Source organism: Enhydra lutris, unplaced genomic scaffold (genome assembly GCF_002288905.1).
Source record: "Enhydra lutris kenyoni isolate GAN:26980312 unplaced genomic scaffold, ASM228890v2 scaffoldscaffold70, whole genome shotgun sequence".
In the NCBI taxonomy this organism is placed as follows: domain Eukaryota; kingdom Metazoa; phylum Chordata; class Mammalia; order Carnivora; family Mustelidae; genus Enhydra; species Enhydra lutris.
The window spans coordinates 2,252,035-2,273,677 of record NW_019154154.1 but is presented as its reverse complement, the minus strand read 5'-3'; positions in this window follow the sequence as shown (position 1 = coordinate 2,273,677).

The window sequence follows — 21,643 nt, the reverse complement described above, 5'->3', positions numbered from 1 at the left end:
GGCTTAGCATAGAGCTAGCTTATTCCAAGTATGCAGTTAGATCTTCTCTAGAGTCTTATTGTATTTTTTTAACTTAATTCTGTTGTGGTCAGAGAATTGCTCTGCAGCATTTCAGTCCTTTGAAACCTGAGATTGTTTTACAGATCTTTTATCATTAGAAAGGGTCCATCTTTGTCTCTAGTAACACTCCTTATCTTCAACTCATTTTGAATGATTACTGTAGCCACTCTAGCTTTCTTGAGCTTCATGTTCTCTGGGTGTATCTTTTTCCATCCTTAACTCTCAACATACTTGGGTCTCTGTAGTTAGTTTCTTTTATAGCCAGCAGGTGTCTGGTTCTTGTTTTTCACTCAGTCCCATGATCTCTGCAGTCTCTGCCTTCTGTGAGATTGCTTTGTCCACTTATACCAAATATAGTTAACTAAAATGATTGCATTCCGGGGAGCCATTTTGCTATTTGTTGTCTATCTGTCACTATTTGAATTTTTTGTTCCTTTCTTGACTTTTTCTATTTTAATCTTTGAGTATTGTATTTCAGTTCTTTAGCCTTTCTGCCCATGTTTATGTATGTTATTTTTATTTGTTGTTCTAAGGATTATAGTATACAACTTTAATTTATCACAGCCTACTTAGAGGTGTCATCAAATTGCTTCAGGTAAAATGCATAACAGCCTGGCAAGTTTATTTCCATTTTCGCCCCCTAGCCCCCACAATCATCCTCCATGGAGAAAGAGAGAGAGCGAGTTCTAGGCAAAGAAAATGGGGAGTACAGAGGCATGGAAGTGATGGAAGTCCTCTGTGATTGGAGAATTAAAGTCATCCATACTGGTTGGAGCAAATACAGGAGAGAAACAGATGAGAGGCCGAAGAGGTAATTAGAGGAATGATTTGCAAGAGGCTTGTAAACCATGATAAGCTGTTTTCACTCTATCCTGAGGGCAACAGCAAGACATTAAAGTGTCTTATGCAAAAGAGTGATATGATCAGATTTATATTTGGGGAATATTAATCTGACTGCAGCATGAAAAATAGATTTGCAAGAGGGAAAAAGTTGAAACTCCTGAAGCTGTTGCATTAATTCAAGCTGGAATAGAAGTGGTCTCGATTAGGGTCCTAGGAATAGGCTTGGGTAAATGGACAGATTGAAAATGTGTTCTGAAGTAGAACAGAGAAATGCTTTAGTTATGGATGATCTGTGAGGGATGTAGGAGAGGAAGGTGCCAAAATGATTTCTAGCCTTTTGTCAACTGGATAAGACTCGGTGTCATTCCCTGAGAGAGCAAGCTTAAGGGAAGGTAGAGGATAAGGAATTCCTGGCTTCCTCACATGTGCCTGTCAGTGGGCCAGCATGTGTGTGTTCACTGGGCAACTTAATGATGTTTTTACTCCTTGAAAGTAACATTTTTCAAATACTTTTAAAGTAGAACAGGGAAAAATGTATTTTCTGTTGCATTTATAGGACTCTGTGTTCAAGGCAGAAGTTTGATTACACACTCTGTAGTCTTCAGTTTATTTTGAATTGGTGGTAAAAATGAGTTTTTTTGTTTTTGTTTTGTTTTATAAATTCTGCTGAGAGTTAATCTTCTCTGGCAGAGTTTGGCCAATCTGCATATCACCAGCTAGATATGGAGATAACTGGCATCCTATTTCTGATTTATTTCAGTAATGCTTTAGGGAAAGTTTATTTTATTGCTCGGATCCCTGAATCTGGCTAAGTATGTCTAACATATGGAATGACAGTAGCTAATTCAGACATAGCTGCAATTTAACCAGAAAGGAGCTCAACTAAGATGGATAGTATCTGGAGTTTTTTCCTTAAATTTTTGTTTGTTTGTTTGTTTCAGAGTTAAGGACCATTACGAAGAAGGATGGATAAGTACTTAGCAAGCAGGCAGCGGACAGGCTCCCTTCAGATCTGGAATACCTTTCCTGCTCTACCACGGTCTTTCAATGAGGCAGAAGTAGGTACTTTGGGGCCCTATCTCATCATAGTTCTTTGATGCACTTTGGAAACTGTGGAGGAAGGTTGTGCTTTATTCTCATCACAAATATTTTCCAGTTTTAGTCTTGAAGGGCCAACTGCTGACTCCATTTAGCTTTCACTGTCAGCAGAAACCTTACAATCAAAGCTTTCTTGTCATGTCTGACTGTGACCAAGGTTTGATAAGATGAACTTTGTTTCATTAAGAATAAAGCAGGAACTAAAACCTGTAGGGAGCTGACTAGGGCCTTTCTATTAGTTCTGATCAAAGGGCCTCTCGGGTACAATGATTACACCTTTCTAAGAGTAGTATGTGAAGTTGGGTATTTTCATACTTATACTTTTTGTGCACTGTGTATTTATTTAAAAGCTTGTCCTATTAATGTAAGAAACACAAACAAAAACATCAGGAAGTAGACTTAAAGAAGAAAGAACAGAAATAGTGAAAATTTGGACCCAGAAATACCTGGCTCCAAGTCTGTTTGCCATTTGTTAGCTGCGGAACATAGGTAGGCTGATGATGGCTACGATTCTTAACTTCTCTGGTAATTTATGATACTAAAGCAGAATGAAGGTGAGGGTTAAAGAGAGTCCATGTGCAGGGGCACCTGGGTGGCTCAGTGGGTTAAAGCCTCTGTCTTCGGCTCAGGTCATGATCCCAGGGGTCTGGGATCGGGCCCCGCATCGGGCTCTCTGCTCAGCAGGGAACCTGCTTCCACCTCTCTCTCTATCTGCCTCTCTGCCTACTTGTGATCTCTGTCAAATAAATAAATAAAAAAATCTTAAAAAAAAAAAGTCCATGTGCAGTGCCTACCACATAAATATTAGTGGTCATTAGCAATTTTTTTTTAAGGTATAATGGTTTGGTTTGTTGAGAAGGCATGCTAAGGGAAGATCTGGATTTCCTAAGTACAGATTAGGCAAATATTGAAAAAAGAGGTCCTCAAACAGATGACACAGTGATAAGGAGAAATAGAAAAGCTTTACGCAAACTTTATCTAAAAACAAAAACAAAAAGCAAGCAGTAAAGGAAAGAGATGATCGTTGTCCTATGCTGTTTAAAAAGAACGTTTATAAAGGAGAGAAACAGCTACACTGATAGACATGAAGGTAATGATAAATTGTTTATCCTGGGAATTCTATGATTAATTTAGTTCTCTAACTGGCAACTGAGCAAGGGAGCAAAACAATAAATGGAGAGCACAGAAATCTCTTTAAACCTTCACACTAGCTAATGGTAGGATTTTTCTTTCTTTCTCCCCCCCACCGCCGCCACGAAAGCTTTTTCCCAGTAGGGAGAGGTGGGTGATGAGGGAGGTGCGTAAGAAAAGGAAAAGATGTAATGAATAAAGGAGTCCGAAACTACACCTAAGGTGATAACTGTAAATTCAGAAATACTGGTCTGTGCTAAAATCAGGTCCTGAAGAGTTGTGAAAGTTGTTTAAAACATCTGAGAACTAAGAAATCAATTTCAGTGTAAGTCTTAAAATTCACCAGGGGTTACCTAAGTTCTTTGAAGGACCCCAGGTGAACTTGAGATTGAACCCCAAGGTCTCTAACCTGGCAGGAAAATTGGATTTGAACTTTCTACAGAATAAAATTTGTCCTTCTACATGATCTCCAATACCTTCCAAAGCATTGTATTTGTACTTTTTCCTCCCAACTCAGTTTTGGTAAGGTGGAAATGAAAACTTTGAATATTGAGGGCCAACATGAAAGCCAGATTTGGAGAGGACCCATGGTGTTTTCTGTTACAAGCTAACTATTTTTTATTTAAAAAAATTTTTTTTAAAGATTTTATTTATTTGACAGAGAGAGATCACAAGCAGGCAGACAGGCAGGCAGAGAGAAAGGGGAAGCAGGCTCCCTGCTGAGCAGAGAGCCCAACTTGGGGCTCGATCCTAGGACCCTGAGACCATGACATGAGCTGAAGGCAGAGGCTTAACCCATTGAGCCACCCAGGCACCCCCCAAGGTAACTATTTTTTTTTAAAGATTTTATTTATTTATTTGACAGAGATTTATTAGAGAGGCAGGCAGAGAGAGAGGAGGAAGCAGGCTCCCCGCTGAGCAGAGAGCCCAATGCAGGGCTCGATCCCAGGACCCCAGGATCACGACCCGAGCCGAAAGCAGAGGCTTTAACCCACTGAGCCACCCAGGTGCCCCAAGGTAACTATTTTTTAAACAAAAATCACAGACATAATGATTGATCACTCAGTGTCTCATGCAGGGAGGTGAACAGTTACCCGCCACTGGAGATGCCTCTCAGTTAATTACACGCAGATTGCCGGTTCTGTCAATAGCTGCAGCTAACATTCTGATCGCCAGTTGCTTGGATAGAGACTGTTGAAATCTCACATTATCTATATAGGCTTCCAACCAAGTGATAATTGCAAATATCTATCTGTATGAAAATTAGCTATTAATATGATTTAATGCAGTGAAATTAATATAAAATGGTCATTCAACTTGTAAATTGAACAGGCAGGATCTAGATCTAGTTCAATAGCATCTTAATTTTTTTCCCCTATTGTCCCTTTATAATTGATTCAAGAGGTAAGGAGATCAGGAAACTTCTTATTTAACTGGATCTTTCATAGGTAAGTTAGTATGCACTGGGACTGGCAGATTTTAAAACTGGTTCCTTCTATGGAGCAAAATCTGGGGCTTTTTGGGGACTCACATGATCAAAGGACATCTCAGATGTAGTTCCCTTGATTTGGAGGAGTGAATCTCTCTTCTGGGCTAGTGGAGTGGTCTTGCCACCTTCCCTAGGAATCGTCACCTCTGGTTAGTTTTTGCAGGGGCCCGTTACCCTCCCAGCTGGCCTTCTTGAAGGGACCCAAGACAAGCCCTGTACTGGTGCACTCATGCATGTTGCCCTCATTTTGCATGGGGAAAAGTCGCTTGCCCAGAAGAGACCTGTCAGTGCAGAATAATCCCAATCCAACAGCCACCTCTACGCTGCCACAAAAGAGGCTGTCTAGCCTACCATTTATTCTCTGGATTTTCCAGGAAGAAGTTGGAAGTCATATCATGCCCGTAACTATAGTGGAAGACTAGTAAGGGTTCCACACAGCCTGTTTGAAGTACTTTTGTCTCCATGTCAGGAGAAGCATCTTTCTTGCTCCTTGAGTCATTTGCAAAAGGTCATATAGCCCTAGTCAATAATGGAGCCCCTATTTCTATGCAGAATTTTTTAGTTTCATGGGTAGACCTCTTATCCCTGATCCCGTGCTGCTTCCATCCTTTCTCATATAGTACCACTAAATAAAACTCATCTCAGACAACAACTATTTAAGCAACTAAAAAGTAATGCTTCCTTTTAAAATTTCCCTATCTTCCCCCCTGGGCTATGCTTTGGTGTCTCTTTTCATGGTTCTGAATCTGCTTTCCACTGGATTGTATCTGTTTCAAAACATGAGTTCATTTGGTATTCAAGTGACTAGTAAACAATTAGCAGAGCTTGTCCTAAGTCATTAATTAATAGTTTCTGTTTAATCTTTTCTCAAATTGGAGAGCCCTCTATTCTTGTGATTATTTTCATCTCTTTGAAATGCAAATTATTTGCTCTTCTCCCACAGTTCTAAGTCTTTGGCCTACATAGAAATACTTGGACATACAGAATAGGCACATTCTACTTAAACCTTTTAAAGAGAAAAGCGCTTTTTGACTGGCTTTGAGATCTCTCTTTGAATTAATATTATTAAAAGGTAGTTGGCTTGAGGTGCTGAGGGCCTCACAAATGTGATAGGTGATGCTTCAGATCTGCAAGGCAGTATAAGGGGCTGGCTAAGAAGACAGGTGTACAAAATAAAAATAAGTTTAAGTCTTAACTCTACCTTTAAAATGGGAATTACAGGAACTATCCTACAGAGTCCTTGTGAGAACAGAATGCCATAGTGCATATAAAGTCAGAGTTTTATTAGTGGCTATTACTAGTGTTATTATTTGGAGAAATGGCAGATCATATCTTTAGACATACAAAATTTCTCGGTTGATGGGAGCGCTAACCACCTTTCCTGATGGAAACAGCCACCTCCACGGCAGCCCATCTGTGGGTACTGGAGCAGCCTATTAAGGTGAATGTTAAGGGCTGGTTAAGTATCTCGGAGCCCAAATGAGAAAACTCAGGTAACCATGATCTCGGGCAGACATTCCTGCTAAGACATCACTTAAAAATCTGTCTGAAGGTAGAGTTAGAAAAAGCTATGAAATGGGGGCGCCTGGGTGGCTCAGTGGGTTAAGGCCTCTGCCTTCGGCTCAGGTCATGATCCCAGGGTCCTGGGATCGAGCCCCGCATCGGGCTCTCTGCTCAGTGGGGAGCCTGCTTCCTCCTCTCTCTCTGCCTACCTGTGATCTGTCAGATAAATAAATAAAAATCTTTAAAAAAAAAAAAAAAAAGAAAAAAAAGAAAAAGCTATGAAATGTGTGCCTCCCTTGGAAGTTAAAAGAAGAGAAGGTTGCCTGCTTTTCTGTCGTGATTGCTCAGTCCTCACAATCCACTCAGGCCGATCTCAGTGAAACACCTGAGCACGGAGGACCACTAATTCTCTCTCATAAGATTAATAAATTTTCCTTGGGAAAATAAAATCGAATGGAGTAGCATTCTGTTAGGTAGTTCAGATTCTTGAATACTATCTGTTGTTCTATGAAAACCTGGACTCTTTTGAAGTGTGGGTATTCACGAATGAAGGGGAGTCTGACTGGAGATTACCTGGTTTTAATTAGTTGGTGCTGAAGGCACCTAGACATTTTCTTTCTTATTTAAAGCTGTTCAGACAAGATAGCTGTCTTAAATCCCATCTGGAACATTCTGGAAATGAGCAAATATAAATTTCTGCTGGCTTTTGTAACAGATAAATCCTGCACTCTCAGGGGCTTAAACCAGTAGTTTATTAGTTCTGCTCCACTAAAACACTGAGGGACTTGTGCCTGTATATATTATGTCTCCCCACTCTTCTAGATCGTGGAAGTCCTTTCCATTCCATACGGAGAAAGGAAGAGGACTTCGGGTAAGAGCGCCTGACCTGACACTAGCACTCATAATTTCTGCTCACATTGCATTAGCCAGAACTCAGTCATGTGGGTATACGTAACCACATGGGGGGCTGAACAAATACAAACTGATATTAAGTATCAATCTAGTATATAAGGATATATTGAAGTTTCTAGCATCTATCTAAAATATCATTTAGATGATATCTAAAATATCATCATGCAATTTTGCATTCGGCTGCTTTTTTTTTTTAACTTATCAAAGAAACAAACATAATCATGTCTTGCCACATTAAGGTTCAGCTGGGCATTTATTGATGTACCCATCTGTGTCAGAATTGCATCTAAAATTCCCATTTACCTATTCTTAATTCATACTAAATCTTTATTAGGTTCCTAGGTGACAGGAATTTTTATCATTTTTCTAGCTACTTTCTAGATTAGAAAATGAAGACAAAATGCAGTATTTAAAAACAAAACAAAACAAAGCTCTAATGTAAACAGACGAAGCAAGAACATGTAATTTTTATATCCCAAGATATTCATAACAGATTTTAGCTTCCAAGTAGGTATTTGTAGACTTTCCCTTATTTTAGCAACTAATGACTGCCAAGTAATTGCTTACAATCCCTCCACTAAAGAGTGAGAAACTATCAAAGAAAAAAAAGTGTACTTAATTCAGCTCAACAAACACATATTAGGTAGCTTCTATGCACAAGGCAGAGCTGGGGACATAGGGAGGAGTAAATGCAATTCTTGTTTTCAGACAGCTGGTAGTGTAGTAGGGAAGTTCTGTCCAGTAAACAAATTGATATAAACATCCTTCTCACAAATTGGAATCAAATTATAACTTTAAACATCACAGATATATTTTATTACTTAAAAATAAATTGAAACTGAGGGTTGCCGGGGAGAGGGGAGTAGGAAGAGGGTGGTTGGGTTATGGACACTGGGGAAGGTATGTGCTATGGTGAGTGCTGTGAAGTGTGTAAACCTGGCAATTCACAGACCTGTATCCCTGGGGCTAATAATACAATATATGTGAATAAAAAATTTTTTAAAAATGAAATATCGCATAAAACCACATCATGGAGAAATAATTTGCTTATCTGTGATTCGTCTTCTTAAATTGAGTATTAATTCAGGCATTAAAACTATTGTTACAGTAAGGAGATATTTAACTTGAAAGATTTTTACATAGAAAATGTAAGCTGAAAAAAGTGAGATATGAATTTGTATCTGTACCATGAATATAAGGAAGGGAAAAATACCTGTATGCATTGAAAGATTGTAAAGAAATACACCAAAATGTTAAGTACCAGAATATCCACTCTTTGTAGCACAACTTACCAATTCTGTTTTCTTGTTCAACAGATGTTTTCAATGTGCATTATATTACGCTAATTTTGAAAAAACAAGAACATAAAAGCATGATGCGAACCCTTTTGAAATTCAGTCACAGTAAACCTCTGTACTGGTGGATAACCCGTCTACAGACATGACCTGCCATGGCCTTCATCAGTTATTTAAATGGTCACCCTCTTAAAAATGGGCAGAATGCAAGTCTCCTTTTTGGGTCCTGTTTTCATCATGAATATTGTAATGCTTTGTTGCGACCTTGGGCTTTCCCACCATGTGTTTTGTATGTGCTTGTCCTGTCTGCTCTAGTGGAATCTGTGCTCTCGGAGTTGCACCTGTGTGCCTTCTTGGAATAGCAGTTTCTGACCATGGTATCCCCAGACTGAATAAGTTAGTAAGAAAGAAAGGACTCAAAGTCATGGATGCTGGAAAGGGAACTACATCCGAGCCTCAGCTGTAGCTCTTTCCATGTATAAATGTGCTTTTTATTGCCTGGGAGTCTCCTGAAGGAAGAAGCGCGGAGGACAGTGCTCTTTTGCTCAGCACGGTAGCGTGGGCAGTGGAGGCAGTCAGCCTCTGCTCACAGGGGAGAGCAGCAGCACCATGTTTGCCAATGTCATTCCTGTGACCACTGTCATCACTTTTGTTGAGTCTGTGTGTCACTTGTCCTACCATTTACATATAATTTTAAATGGAGAATCAGAATGGAAATTAATAAATGGAAAAGGAATTAAAAGTATCTATAATGGAAGCAAAATATTGTTCTAGCTAAAATTACTTTCCTCCCAAAGTTTGGCACTAGAGACTTGCCCTCCATTTGGGAAGGGAATGTGGAGTCAGAGAGCTGTTCAAACTGAGTCCCCTCACTGTAGTCCGAGCATAGACAGTGAAGTTAAATGGGGATAACTTTATGCCTATTAGTTCAGGATTAACAACCATTTTGTGCCACCTAAAACCAGAGTCCCACATTGGAATGCATCCCACAGTTTGGGAAATATATAAAAGACTTAAATGGAATGAGCTTCCTACTTTTAATATTTCATTTGTCAGGATTCTGAAAAGAGCACTAGGAGAGTCAAATATCTAACAATTGCTGGACTAGACACTCACACTCAGCCCTCTGTCTGCACTCTTAGCCTCCCACGCTCCTGTCATTCTCCCACCCTCTCCTTCCGGTGCACTTCTGGGCTCTCTCTCCATCTTACTGACGGCCTCCTTTGCTACAGATAGAGTATTAGTGAATATTCTTATTTCTAGTGAGGGAACAGCATCTTAATTGATTTCTTGGTTTACTTCTCTCAGTTGAAAATATACAAAGGGATGAGGAACTTACATATACAGGAATATGTGTGTGCGTTTGAATTGATGCCCGTGTGCCTCTTTGGAAATTATATACACACACACTATCCATGTTATAAACTGTATATAATATAGTGTATGTGTGTATATACATATATATACTGTGTGTAGTCACACATATTAGGACAGCTTCTATGTATTTGCCAGTTTATTTGTATTTTGGTAAACATTTCTAGAATCATAGGGAATCACATTATCTTAAGTATTACATTTACCCTCATGCAATATACATGCTAATTATCCTCATCTGGATAAATTGTCTTGAAGGAAAACTAATAAATGGCTTAGCAAACTGAAATTTTCATGACAGAAAATTAGTCAAAAACAAAGTATGAAAGAGTGCAGCACATAGAAGAGCTTGCATAAGGTAATGGAGTCTAGCAACTGTCATTTTTGCTTTATGAAAAACAGTGTCATTTGAGGTTTTAGCTCAGCCACTTCAAGGGTATAATTTATATGTGAAATCTTGAGTAATTATATGAAATCTTAAGAAAACTGATTTAAACTGGGCCTATTATTACATACATTATAATATATGGCCAGATTTTTTAAAAAGGCAGCATTAACTAAATTTCTGGTACAAATTATTTATAGGCCTTATTATTGTACTATTCTAGATTTCAAAATGATAATAAAAATTTATGACATGCTTACTTTAATATGCGTTGTATTATTCAGTCCTCAAAACACCCTCCCCTGCATAGCTCCTGTTGTTGTTACCATTTTATATAGATGGGGAAACTGAGTCTCTAAGTGAATTTACTTGTACAAGGTTATACAAAAGCAGTTTATACAAAAAGCAGTAGAAGTAGGTTTAAACTAAGGTCTTTCCTTAGATCTAAAGCCTGAGTTACTCTGTTAAAAACAACTCCAAGTGAAGGTGGTATTATCTCTGTGTCCTTAAAAGAATATGCAATTGAGACTGAGGGAAGTCTGAGAAACTAGATCAAGGCCAATCACGTTGCGAGTGGTAAGGCTAGGATTCAAGCCCACGTCTGTCACTGACTCCCTAGCCTAGCTGAACTCCCTCTACTCATCTCTGCACGTAGAATCTACCATAGCAGAGGAACAAAGAACTGCTGTCTCTCAACATATCTTATACATTAAATAAGTAACGTTCATTATGTAATGTATTGGTTTTAGCTTTACTAACCTCTCATAATGTTGGATTAATATTGCATGTTCTCAGCATGGCGAAACTCAAAGTGGGAAGTAAATCTGTGTCTGCTCTGATGATCTAAGTTTCCTTCAGGGAGAATGAACACAGAATTTATCACCCAAACTGGGACACTTCTGTGAAGGAGTGGGGCACTATTCAGAATAATGCTGGATAACATGTGAAAAACAGACTGTACCAGACAAAGGAGGATATATAGCCATTGTCCTGGGAGTGTGTCCATTTTCCTCCTTATAGTCTTATGCTGGTATAGTCCATGGGTTCCAGGGTTCCTCTATAACACTTTTTCTACTTGATGCTGACCTCAAAACTGAGTACTTTCAGTGTAAATCTGAAAAAAAAAAAACTTCTTTGATCGTAATTGATTAATAGAGTTTTAGGAAAAAATTGTCTAAGATCAAGGAAGAGATCTGGGGTTAGAATCCAGCAAATTCTTCTGTCTTTTGAGAGCTATGATATCTTTACAGTCAGAAGACTGTAAAAGTAAGGAGTTTGTATTTTAACCCCAACAGAACATCACTGATTTTTGTGTTTTTTGTTTTGTGTTTTTTTTTTTGCTGTGAGAAGAGTGATGCTTATGAATTGTTAACTCTTGAGGAAATACATTGCCTTTGACTCTCAGTTGTTGTTCTTAAGTCCAACATGCAAACTTTTGTATAGTGGGTTGGGCTATTTTCATATCAACCATGTTATAATTAGAGGCTGAGTTCATGCTCAAAGATTTGGAATTCACAACCAATTATCAAGAAATCATAGACATAATGGTCTGCCACTGAAACAGAGACACATCATAGCAACAGCACTGAACAGCTCTAAGGGTTGATTTTGTAACTGCTGATTCACTCTGTTAATCCTGGCATTTAAGCTCAGGGAGCCTGTTTCCTACGGTCAAGGATAATACATGTTTTTCAACAATTTGTTGAGATTTTTAAATGAGTTGAAGCATGCAACATATTTGGCATGTAGGGAGCTGTTAGCCAATCTTGGCTCTCCCTTTCTTTCTACTTAGAATAGCAAAGTCACCCCCTAAGTTTTATAATGACACTGTATAATTGCATTTTTCACATCAATCACATAAAATGTCACTTTCTCTCTTCCCTTCCTCCATTTTCCTTTTCTTCATTCTCTTCCTTCTCTCCTACCACCTCCTCCTCCTTCCTCTCTTATTTAAAGATTTAAGGTAGCTAACATGTTATAAAATGTTCATACTGTACATGAAAAATTTGACAGAAATTTGACCTAAAAATTATTATCCAATTTAATTAGCCATTTAATTAAGCATGAGTCATGTTTTTAATGCCTTTGTGCAAATGGGCAACAACAAAATTTTTTCCTCTGGAGAATGAAATTTTCTATAGCAAATACACACATGAATAGTGACTTTAGATAAAATGCTCTTCAAAATTAGTTCGATTCCTTAAAAGTAAATAAATATTAGGACGTGTAAATAAATATTAGGATGTGTAAATATTTAAGTCCCTTACTATCTTTAGATGGAAACTTCTGGGTTCATGTTTGTTTGTTTGTTTGTTTTTTTTTTTTTTGGCTCTCGCCCTCTGGCCTTCAGTAATAGGTTTTGGAATAGAACCAAAATCACAAAGGATTTGTAAAAAGGGAATGACGGTATGTAGGTAAAAGAAAGAGGGAGTAGTCAAAGAATCAAATTCCTTTGTCTTAGTTTAGGAGATGATGAGGGCATTTAAGGATTTATTGTATGAATTTGATTTTTCAGTACTTTTTAGCATCAGCAGCTGGGTTCCAGTAATTGAACACTGATTACTGTGTAAAGAAGTGAAAAATAGATGTTAATTAGATAAAATTGCCTGAAGAGAACAGCTACATTTGAGAGACCTGGGACACGAGACTTTCTGCAAGTCTGTTTAACAAGGGAACAATCCCTTTCCTCATCTCAAATCTCCCTCTCTCTCTCCATTCAAAAATCCTCCTGAAAATCTTCCAACAACTCCTGTCACAAACAAGTCATTGCTCCAGAGTCCATGGCATGGGGAACACTCACCCAGATCTTGTGATTCCAACTGGATTCACCCTTACCGCCCAACATCCTTTCACCAGTGAGGCCAATTTAAAGCATGAAAGGCTCCAGTGTCTTTTTTCATGCAAATGGAAACTGTGGTATTCCCAGGGAGAGAGTTGGCTTTGTACTTTTTGGTCCTGAGAAGTGGAAGGTCCCAAGCTGCCAACATGGGGATTCAGAAGTGATGCTGCCCAGAACTGTAGTCCTCAATGATGGGCCCTGCTACCCACATAGGTTCCTCTCCATTCCAACTGGGAGAGCTTTTATTTCTCTGCACTTTTCAGATAGGGGTTTCACAAGTCTGTAGAGAAAGCTTTTCAGGGTTGGGGGAGGGTGTCAGTATAGTTTTGTAGAATGATAACAATGTGCGAAAACATAGAGCAGAATCAACTTCCTGTTGTATCACCAAAGGCCTCTCAGTTCTATTGGGACAACATGAAAGCCCTTGAAAAACCTTGAACACCATCTATACCATGCTAGTCACCATAACTGTGTTCATTCCCACAGGGTATTGCATGCCTCTATTGAGGGATTTTCCTGGCATCAAAAGTTGAATTCTTGACCATCAATAGTTGGGGTTAGCAAACTGGGAGTAGGTTACCAACATAAGGGATTAATATCCAAAATATATAAAGAACTTACACAACTCAGTACCCCAAAAACAAATAATCCAATTAATAAATGGGCAGAAGACATAAATAGGCATTTCTCCAAAGACAACATATTGTTGGCCAATAGACGCATGAAAAGATGCTCAACTTCCCTCATCATCAGGGAAATGCAAATCAAAATTACAATGAGATATCACCTCACACCTGCCAGAATGGCTAAAATCAAAACCATAAGTAACAAGTGTTGGTAAGGATGTGGAGAGAAAGGTACCCTCTTGCACTATTGGTGGGAATGCAAATTGGTGCAGCCACTAAGGAAGATGGTGTAAAGTTTCCTCAAAATTAAAAACAGACCTACCATATGATCCAGGAATTGCACTACTGAAGGAATACAGAAACACTAATTCAAAAGGGTATATGCATCTCTACGTTTATGGCAGCATTATTTACAATAGCCTAATTATGGAAACAGCTCAAGTGGGTCCATTGATGAATGGATAAAGAAAAGGCGAATTATATATATATATATTCACACACATATATATGTATTTATATATATAAATATATTATAAATATAACACACACACACACACACACACAGGAATATTATTCAGCCATAAACTGGAATGGAATCTTGCCATTTGTAACAACATGGATGGATTAAAAGTGTCATGCTAAGTGCAATAAACTAGAATAAGAAAAATACCATATGATTTCACTCATAGGTGGAATTTAGCAAAGGAACAAAGGTAAAACACAAAAAAGAGACAAACCAAAAAACAGACTCAAATATAGAGACCAAAGAGATGGTTAGTTACCAGTGGAAAGGTGGGTGAGGTATGGGTGAACTAGACAAAAGGGATTAAGAGAACACTTAACCTGATGAACACTATGTAATGTATGGAATTGTTGAATCGCTAGACTGTACACATGAAATTTAGTATCATGCTCTATGTTAACTAAACTGGAATTTTAAAAAATTTCAGGGAGTAGGTCATTCAAATAGTATTAAAAGCATTTAATTTACTCAAAAATTGAAACTGCAACCATCACTAATCTGAGTAAAGAGAAAGTTCCTTGCTTATCATTTTAGGGAAAGAAAGGGTCCATAGGTTGAGATTATTTTATACATTTGCCCTATTTTGTGCAGGGAATTCCAAGCCTATTCAACACTAGAAAATTCCAAAATGAGACTTGATTTTAGTAAATGCCATGAGAGTCAAAGACGGGAAACTCAGAATCACTACATTAACTTATCAAACCTACCCCAGGCACACTCCACATTCTTCATTCTCTTGCCAGAGGACTTATTACAAATCTTGACTTCTGATTGGCATTCTAGGGCTCTAAGAATGAGGACCTTAGGGCACCTTTTCCTAATCATGTGTTTAGCTTTAGGGACATTGACTACAGAAATAATTATTTAGATACTTAATAGCAAAGGGATGAGAGAGAAATTCTGTGTGTCTAATCCACATTTTTGGTTAGTGGCAAGAATTCAGTGATTAAAGTTAAGAAGTCAATACTGTGATTAACATTCTATTTTATGTGCCAGTCTTAGTAATGTGCTATTTAAAATATCTTTCTTCTTAAAAGTCTCTATTAAGGAAAAATGTGGGTATTTGTTTTGGGGTAGAAGACCTACTGGAATGGTGGTATGGTGGTCAGTGTTTAACAACCTGTTCTCCAAAGGAAAAAAATCTGTTTTTTACTTTTTGCTGATTTTTATGTAAGTACTCCCACCAGGGCCAATTTCCAGTTGACAATGTGTTATCAGCACATTTATATAATATGTGAAAAATTAACAACTGACTCCTGCAATTCTCATGTTGGATCCATCACACACAATAAATGTTTTGAACTAAATAGCTACACACACACACACACACACACACACACACTAACTAGGGCAATTTTTTATATGTTCTATACAATTTTCTGAATCAATTTTATGTGGTTCACTATACTTTTAAAAAATTGTTATTGGGGACAGGGGTGCCTGGCCAGCTCAGTCAGAAGAGCATGTGACTCTCAATCTTGGTGTCATGGTTGAAGCTCCACACTGGGTGTAGGGATTACTTAAATAATATGTTTTTTAAAAATTGCTCTTGGGTACAAAAACTGGTATGCCTCATTTTACAAAACAGTTTCTATACAGCTGCAAGAGATTTGAAAATTTCTCAAATTGATTACCAGAGAAACTAACAAAAGGACCTTTATTTGAATTTCTTAAAATGAAAATTTCTTCTGTCAAAAAAAGTACATATTTGTCTTTTGTGTTATATATTTCCCATCTGGAAGCTATACAGGAAGCGAGAGAGGCTCTCAGTCAAATTTGGTGCTAGGATTTGAAAGCCAGTGTCTTGAGGACTGGAAGACAGCACAGACTGGTGGTTAAGTCCATGGCTTCTGGAGTTAGGCCACTTCTGCCACTAACCAGCTGAATGAATCAAGTTGGGGAAGTTACTAAACCTGCCTGCCTCAGTTTTCCCTCTGTAACCTGGGATAATAGCATCTCCCTCGTGTAACTATCTGTAGGCTTAAACCAGTTAGTACACCTGAGTATTTGGAACAGACCCTGCAACCTAGTAAAGACCACATATTGCTGTTTTGATGGCCACCTAGGTTTTATTTTGGGAAGATGCTTAAGGAACGAATGTCGAGCTTCATCAGTATTGCTTTGGATCACTGGTGCTCCAAGTAGAGGAGTCAGCCGTTTGGGTACAAGCCCCACAGGTAATTCCCATAATCACTCGGGTGTGAGGACCACTGTTCAAGATTACCACCAGGAATTTCTGTGCTCTAGAGAGTCAATATTCTTTTCAGAGGAGTTGACTGATCATCTGAAGATTACCTGTACCAGAATCACCAGTGGAGCTTGCTTAAAATGATCCAAATTATGAGAAAATACTTAACTATGTCTTTGTCTGTATGTGAATAAAATAGCTCTTGAAGAATATTAGAATGATACTGGTTCCAGGGAAGCTGGGTAGATGAGAGGCAGAAGTAGGAGAAAAAGAAATTTGTACTCTTCTCCTCTTTTGCATTTCAAATGATACACAATTTAAAAATTAAATACTGACGTTAATAGGCCTATAATCGTATTATAAATCCATAGATGTGTGGGTTTTACCCAGAGCATACTAAATTAGAACCCAGAATAGAACCTGCCAGATCAGAATCCTTGTGGGAGATTTCTAGAATCTCCATGTAGTTGCCTTGGTTATCATGGTAACATATGGGCAGAAACCTACCCATTGCTAATTTCCATAAAATGTGTAAAAACTCCCACCATGGTCAAGTTCCAGCCATGCTAGAGGTTTGATATTTCATGGACTACTCTCTCCACTAGACCAATGGATGAAAGGACATGTCTCCATGTTTGGATATAAGAAGACGTTATCATGGCTCATATCACTTGGGAAGCCTTGATGTGTGATCAGACTAGGAGCTAGGAGCCACGGGTTCTAATGTAGCCCTACCGCTAACTGGAGAACTGGGTAGGACCCTGGCCTTTTTCATCCCTGAGCCTCCTTATCTATCAAATGAAGGCATAAAAAATTTGTTCTATGGACATCACTGGGTCAAATGAGATTAGATCTGACACTATTTCTAAAGCACAAAGTTAATGTAAAAGGTAATTAAGTCTGGCATTGACTGATTGCACATTATTGACATTTTAATAACATTTAGAATCTAAGTTGGCGCAGAAGTCCCTTATAGAAAAAAATGGGACACAAGTTTCTAAATAATTTAAAAATTGTACAAAACTTATGTCTACAAATCTATTTCCCCCAATCAGAAAACGCAGAGAAGATTAATTGCTTGTCTTTAATCCCATTCAGGTTGCACAAAGTATGTGGATTTTATAGTAGCTCTATTACTATGAAAGAGTTTATTATTCCAACAGAACTGGACATATTTGACTTAAATTGATCTACAATGCCCTTGCCAAAAGAAAAGCATTCACTTTATTTGAATTATTATTAATTAACTTCCCCCAGGCTGTAAATCGCCACATGTAAACCTGCCCGAACCTGAGGTGGAAGGAGATGAAGTGATGGGCTTGAGCCGTGGCAGAAAGTACAGGCTCTGTGCTTTTCCTTCCTGGCACACAGCCTGCCTCCGTGTCCTTTGCTGCCGCAGATGAAGCTGGCATCTGTCCAGTACTATAGGGAGGCTGCTTGGCCTCCTTGCAAAGGACACACTCCTCATTGCCTCCGACTCAAGCAGAACTAAACTCATTCTGACCAGACATTAAATTCTTCTCTAGGTTTTTTTTTGTTTTGTTTTTAAGTGGGTGTGGAACCCAGCTTGGGGCTTAAACTCAAGACCATGAGATCAAAACCTGAGCAGAGATCAAGAGTCAGCTGACCAACCAGCTGAACTACCCAGGCGCCCCAGCTGTCTCAAAGCAGAGCCTCTTCTTCTTTGCAACAGAATGGTTGCCTCATGATTTAAATTAAACAATTCTTTTCTACGTAAGTAGGTCCAGTATTTACTTTTCCATAGAATAGATTGAGATCAAATGGCCTGAACAAAGAAAACCCCTTAATACTAAACTAAGAGCTATAATCTATCTGCCAGACAGTGTGAGGGGTTCTTCACCCATGCCATCGGATTTACTCATCGCCTCTCTGTGGAGGAACGGCCGTTATCCCTTTTGACACATGAGACAACTGATTCTCGGAGCCCTTCCGGAATGTGCCTGATGACACACACAGACTAGCAATGGGTCTGGCTCTATCATCTCTCTTTTATCCAGTGTGCTATATATGGCACCTTCTTTCCAAAAGGAGACGAGTCAAAACTTTTACCTTCATTTTTTTAAAAGGATGAAGTTGTAGGAAGGAGATTCACTAGGTTGTAGGAAGGTACAAATTTAAATTTTGTATCCTTTTTAGAGTTCCCAAGTGAATACATGCTAGGCCAGCAGTCAGCCTAGCTGGGAAAGAATTATTTGTGTGACAGTAATATACTATGAGTTCCGTCACTCCCGTGATATTTTACAGAACCTTCTGTAGACTTTTTTGATCTAAGTTTGGTTCCAAGCACATAAATCTCTGAGAAATCCCGTGAGAAGATCCCACTAAGGCAGCAACAAAGATGCCTGTTCCAAGCGACTTTTTATGTAAATCAGGAAAAAAAATGAATTGGAAGCAAATACCTGAAAATTCTTAAGATGCGCTCTTTCAATAATTATGTAATGTTCATGGAACTACTCGGTAGGCAGCAGTTCCTTAAAATTTGGACTTTGTAGACTTTGTCTACATTTTCATGAAATGGAAGACCTGAAGGGAGAAAAGATGCTTGCGCTCACACCACAGAGATAAGGCAGGAAGAGGCACTTTACTCCCACTCCTACTCGGAAGAGTGGGAGAATTAAACCTTCCAGGGCAGGCTTCAGTGGCTGGGAATAGTCACGCCCTTTTGGATGATGAATTCAGTACTCCAGGAGGTCGAGAACTCTACTGGGCACCCAGCAGTTTGGTGGCAGTTTACCCTTCTCTCCTCAGTAGAAAATTATTTCTTGCTTTGGCACTTCCCCGGGTTACCATGCCTCCCCAGCTACTAGTATAAATAAAAATAAACTATTCAGGAGCATCCATTACAAATGATAAAATTCTAGGGAGAGCTCTTGACTACATATCCTCAGAAGACAAGTTTTCTTGGAAATAAAGGAATGGGAGTATGAGAAACAGCCGCATTATTACTATACGCTTTTTAAATATTTACTACTGTGTTAGTGAAATATTTAAAGTGATTATCTGAACTGCTCTCCCCCCCACCCCCCCCACTGTCACGGGGGAGCCTGAATATGTCACCATCTGATACAACTGCCTGACAATCTCACGTTGCCACAGTGCTTTCCAGAAAACAATTCATGCCGAAGAGTGAATGCGACTGTTTTTATTTTTAATAGGAAAGAAATAGATCTCAAATTAAGTAAGTGCTGAGCCTAGGCATTAAGAGAGGCAGCAAGTTGTTTGCCCCAGATTCATGCTCTGCAAACAAGCCCCAGTAGGCTTCTCTGAAAATATCATTTTTGTGTCAGTTGAGTGTGTGCCTGACTGCTTTTAGCTCCCTCTTCTTGGCTCAGGTCACTGGAAAGAACACCTAATAAAAGAGCCCTTATGACCCGGCTACACAGGGTGCGTCGTTTGTCCCTTGCACCCTTTGCCCCTGGGATGGGGTTTAAAAGCTCTTCATCTCCAGATTTAGCTTGAGTGGTGATTTTGTCCTGAATTCTAGAACTTTTCGGGCTTTGTTAGACTCTAAAATGAGTCCTCTTTAGCCAAACTATAATTCAATGCAATAGATACCTTGGAGGGACATTGAGCATGTGGCGGAAAGTAGACTAAGCAGGTCCTAACAGCTAGATTTTATCTCTTAATCAAGTGTCTCCTAGACTGATTCATAATTTTCCTTACTACAACGTCTCACAGCAAGGGCTGAGACACTGTCAGGGAGCTCTATCCAACCACCACACACACATTTTACTAAATCTAATGAGGCAAAGTTGAAAAGCAGAAAACAAAGAAGAGTATTCGATTCTTTTGGATGTACGATTGGTTTGACTGAGAGCTCTATGTATACTAACCACACCCACACACTGTGCTAAGCACTTTGCGCATCAGCTAACAACGCTAAGAGAAAAATGGCGATATCCCGACTTGATAGAAGAACCCAAGGCTGAAAGAAGGGAAGTCATTTGCTCAATGTCACGCAGCTAGTAGGTGGTGGGACCGGAACTTGAAGGTTGGTCAATCCTGTTCTAAACTCCATGCACTTAATTGCTGAACCAGACACAGGAAATACACTTCACATTGTGAATAATGCGAATCCGTGGGAATGGCCATGTTAAGTGGTGGGTTGAGATGGCTTCTGGGGCTAAGTATTGGGACTCGCCAAGGAGGAAAATCAACCCATCAGCAGTGCAAAGTTAGTGGCAACTCATGTCCTTGGATTTGTCCCCCTTACTTCATTTTACTGTCCCTCCGTCACGAATCTCTGTGTCCTCTGACAGTCTCTCATGAGTCTCACACTGTGGAAAGGAAATGCAGTAGGTGGGAAGACCTGTGGTTGGTATCCTCCTGCCCTGCATCTTACTTGGTGATCTTGGAGGCAGTCACTGTATTTTGTATAGAGAATTTGAAAAAAATAAAATTGGATAGTCTTGGCTATTCAAGGCTTTATGTGAAAATACATATTTTAAGATGATCATACCAACTGAGCAATTTTTAAATTCTTTCATGAATTTTGTTTTATGTTGTTTTAGTCTTCTGTTAGTAATCTACCTAAATGAAAAGAGAAAAGAGGATAGAGGTACAATAAAATATGTCATCTTTACATAAAGCAGAATCTTGCATTTACTTCCCCTCTAGCTCACCTCGGCAACGCCACAAAAATTTGGGAGAGCATTCTACTATGATCCTTTGATATTCATGACAGCAATGAAATGAAGTATTTCCTGGTTATAATAAGTGAAAAAATTTCTATTATCACATATTAAAGGAGAAAGGCTTGCAAAGGAAAAAAAAAAAACAAAAAACAAAAAACTAAAACCAACTCTTTCTCAGATTTAAGAAACCAAACCCTTAGTATACAGGAGAACTGATAAAAACCAGTGTTGTTTTATGTCCATAAGAGTGTGGTTCCTCAAAGGAGAAATCCCATCTCAGGTGGGTAGTCGTCTCCATCACTCACTGATTAAGGATGCTGGATTCCAATTCCATCCTGTGTTGCCATATGAGAGGGACAGAGCCTGGTGTCCATCCTGCCTATTTCCACCCTCTGCAATTTGGAGTGTTTCAGCCTCGACTGTACTGGACGGGGGGGGGGGGGGGTGACAGTTTTTGTCTTGATACTGAAAGGCAAACTTGCAAAGGAAGGATTCCTGTCTGGTTACAAGGAACAAAGTAATAAGTGGTCATGAAGCCAGTTGAAAGCGCACAAGAGAAAGGCCTGACTTTCGCTCTAAAGTCCTCAGACCAGCAGGATGCCAGGTGCCTTTTGATGCCATCACTCTTTCATTTCCCTGGAACTGAATGAGCAAGAAAATTTTATTAGTAACCCATTTTGCAGGTTAAATCTGAGGCCCTCCACGGGAACGCCCTTTCCAGA